Raw genomic sequence first — 4085 nt, forward strand, 5'->3', positions numbered from 1 at the left:
TCGCCACCACTTTCTTATCAAGGCTACTTATGTGGTGGTATTGGCTTTCATTTTCGCTAGCCTTTATTGCTCATACATGGGAGGGTGCTCTTGTTGGTTCTCCTTCTTGACAAACTTCCTTGTATGTTGGTATAGACTTTGCTCCTAATGAAACAAACAAGGCTTCTCCCTCCTCTTCATGATCTTTTTAGGGCTCCAATTGAATACACTTCATATTGAGATATTTGAAAGAGAAATGAGAGGGAAAGGAAGTATTTAAGTACAACCAAACCAAAATGAAAGTACAAGGTAAAAAGAGAGTTGTTTATCCATGTATAAAGAGTGCCTTTATATAGGCTTACAACCAAGTGGTTTAGAGTGGTGGATTTGGATAATGGTTTTGGTAGGTACCTTTGGATTCACATAGTGGAGTGGGTGTATGAAGACTCTTCCTTTATTGATGGATACAACCATAGGATAAACCAATTAACCTAGGCAATGTGATCCTTGTGTAATCCCCCCCAAATACATATCGTGTGTTTGTAATTTTAACAACCCCTTCAAACTCATGATTGTACATAGCTTTGTGTATGACCATCTTTATAATAGTTTGGTCAACACATAACTTGCTAGGGACATGTCCATCCTTGAGTATCACAGAGGCTCATTTGCTTGTGCTCCCAAGATGATCATAGGCATTCTTTGCTTGAATACTTGTGGCTTAGAGGTTTGGATGGTTTAGGGGACTTGGGCTTTAGCCTCGATGGTTTTAACAAAAGGCTGATACAAGTAAAAGTTACAAGGGTTTCATGACACGAATTTAGAGAATGACAAAAGAAAATGCCCACTTTTTTTTAAAAAAATTCATACGCTGAAACAACAAAATGAGCCTTCTTAACTCCCTTTTTCTTATTCCCTCCTTCTTTATCACTTTGAAACATGAAATGGCTTTCTTCTTGTTCCTCTTCCTTGTCTTCTCCTTCTTCATCACTCTCTTGAATTACCTTCATACGAAGTGCTTTTCAAGCTCTCTTCTTGTGAAAGCACTCTTTCTCCTTCTGGCTAGGTTTGTGAAAAAAGTCACACACAATGGGCTCATTGTGATTGATCTTGTTCTTCCCTTTGAACTTGGATTTGGTGTAGAGGGCCTTCTGCTTCAGAGTTGTATTGATCTCTTGCTTGAACTTTGGTCTTTTCTCTTCTTCCAAAAGAGAGGCTTCAACTTCAACTAGCTCAAGAGAGGGTATGTTGATAAGAGTAATGATCACATGGTCAAACTCTTCAGGCTAAGATTTAAGCTAGACACCAATAGCATTGTCTTCTTCAATTTTGAGTTCAATTCCTGCAAGTTGAGTTAACAATCGTTTCGTTTGATTCAAATGAGATACAAGAGAAGACTGAGATTTCATTTCCAAGCAAAAAAATTTGATTAGTAAACCAAACTTGGAACTCTTGGATTCAACTCCAAACAACTTGTTAAGCTCATCCCAAGTACCTTTTGCAGTGTCATCCATCCACACAATGAGAGTGTCATCCCCAACTCCAGCTCGACTTAGGTTGCATCCCGAGTTCCACTTTCTCCATTGGAAGCCATGATTATAGATTTGAGGAACTAAGAGTAACATTCATAAAAAAAATGATTACGATGTTGTGCTTAGAAATTATAGGGGATCTCAGTAAGAATATGGATGAAGAATGGAGCTAAGGCAGAAGAGTATGGGTAGCAGCACTGTACTAAGAACAATATGGGTAGCAGCACTGTACTAAGAACAATGTCATGAGGAGTATGCTGACATATATGTATTCTCTAGCATATTAGTGACGCATGTAATGAGCATGATTTGAGGCAGCTCACGTGGACAAGAGAGACCTTCCATCAGCAGCATGGTAGGCGCAATGTCAGCTGCGGTTCATTGGCTCCCTCTTCAGCATATCATTAGCAGAGCCTTCTTCTTTAGCAGCAGCAGATCTATTAACAGGAAGAAAAAGAGCATCAGTGGATTTGTCAATAGGAGTAGTAGGCAAGCTTTCAGCAGCTCATGCGATGCGATATTAAAGAAGGGCAGCAGTGAATTCACCCATCCAGCAAGCCGATTCAACTCAGATTTAGCGGGGATTCGGGGCAGCTGATGGCGTAGTTCTGGGCAACTCACGTGGATGCAACAAGCGCGATCAGATTGGCGACAGATTTGACCTTCCATCTTTGTCAGAGATCAGCAGCAGATCTGATTTGTCTTGGACAGATAGATATAAATTAGTTACTCACAGCAGCTTACCATTGAAGAAGGGCATCGAAAGCTCAACCACATGAATAACAAATGGGGATAGTCGCTCGAGCTCATTGAAGATGAAGGCTGTCAGTAATAATAAGGCAGCTCATGTAGCTGCATATTTCAACTTGCTATCTACTCCAATTGATAGTGGGCTTCCTCCATATTTGTTGGCCCTAAAGAACAAGATGAGTGGCGCCTCTCTTGCCACTGTGAATGAGCTCATCAGTGGCACCCTTGTTCAACTACAAAACAATTGGGCTTTAGTCACGCTGACGAAAAGGAGATTGGAGAGGAAAGCCTAGGGGATGATGAGAAGTCAGAGGGGCAAGATTCTGATGCTGAGGTGTACGAGTACTGCCGCTCTATTGGAGACGAGAGTGAAGAAGAGTTAGACACGATATAATATGACACTGAAGGGAGAGTGATCGAACAGATCAAGGCTGACTCTAGGCCTAGAAGGGAAAGGGCAGGCTGGAAGGAAAGAAAAGTCATGTGGATGGAGTGCGATAGATCCTGGTTGGAGCACATAGGAGCCATGGATTACGAGAAGGCAGGAGTGGTGCAACCATTGGTAGTTCCAGTGCTTAAGACGGATACACTTACTGAATTAAGATCCCTTGGCAAAACTCCTTCCTCCACCTTGTCAAGAATCGCATGGTGAGGGGACTTGCTCAAGATGCTGCACCGAACACACACAGAATGCACAAGGAGAAGCTCACTCAAGAGACAAGAAGAGAGATGGAGGCCAAAACGTTTTCTTGCTGGTTTCTTCTTCTTCTTCCACCCTCTTTACAACGTACACAAAGTATAGATAAGATACAACATCAAGGAAAGTGGCCTACTAAGTCAAACAATGCATAACCGACTACACTAGTCGACTGGCACTATAACTATGTCAGCTATAAATAGGTGTAACAACCTAAATATAATAAATAATGAGTCAGTGGCCATGTGAGAGTCATAATGACCACCGACGTGCTAAGTGTAGACGTGTGGATCCATCTAACTAGGTGGTCCATCATCAATGTCCGCATGTGTTGAGCTTGTCATCTCAACACTCCCCCTCAAGCTCAACTGCATCTCTGCAACTCCAAGTAAGCTTCGAAACTTTTGAAGCTTCTATGTACCCAATGCCTTCGTGAAGATGTCACCTATCTGATCCTGTGTGCTGACATACACCAAGTCAATCTCACATGCTAATACCTTCTCTTTCACAAAGTGGTAGTGTACCTCAATATATTTTGTCCTGGCACGGAACACAGGGTTCCTAGCCAACTGTATACAGCTCATGTTGTCACAATAAATGATAACTGGACCTTCCACCTGCACATCCAAATCAGCCATTAACTTTTGTAGCCATACTACCTCACATGCTGCAACAGCAACACCTCTATACTTAGCCTCTGTACTCGACAAAGCAACTGTAGATTGCTTTTTGCTACTCCAAGCAACTGCTGCACTACCAAGAGAGAACATGTATGCACTAGTAGATCTTCTATCAGACATACTCCCAACCCAATCTGCATTTGTGTATCCAAATACATGTACATCTGTACCTGCCTAATAGAAAAGTCCATAATGTAATGTGGACTTCATATATCTCAATATGCGTTTGACTGCATCCAAATGTGGCTTTCTAGGTAGTTGCATAAACTGACTCACAACACCAACAACGTAGCTCAAGTCTGGCCTTGTAATGGTCATGTAGATCAAACTCCCCACTATCCTCCTGAACATAGTAGGGTCTTCAATCTCATCCCCAACATCAGCACTCAGCTTTACATTCTGCTCCAACGGGACTGAAAGTGGTTTGCATGCTGTCATATCATACTT

The 4085-nt window shown here is 41.9% G+C and overlaps 1 long non-coding RNA gene across 1 annotated transcript; it reads right to left on the minus strand.

Annotated features, from left to right (window-relative positions):
* Positions 1–366: 366 nt before the first annotated feature.
* Positions 367–2351, minus strand: LOC148012761 (uncharacterized). The gene is made up of 4 exons (XR_015689086.1): positions 2058–2351; positions 1850–1948; positions 1475–1591; positions 367–1321 (listed from the first exon to the last, which is right to left on the minus strand). It is a non-coding gene; the product is annotated as an uncharacterized LOC148012761 (long non-coding RNA).
* Positions 2352–4085: the final 1734 nt, after the last annotated feature.

Source organism: Lygodium microphyllum, chromosome 27 (genome assembly GCF_053477565.2).
Source record: "Lygodium microphyllum isolate KBCC chromosome 27, Lygodium_microphyllum_v1.1.10, whole genome shotgun sequence".
NCBI lineage: Eukaryota > Viridiplantae > Streptophyta > Polypodiopsida > Schizaeales > Lygodiaceae > Lygodium > Lygodium microphyllum.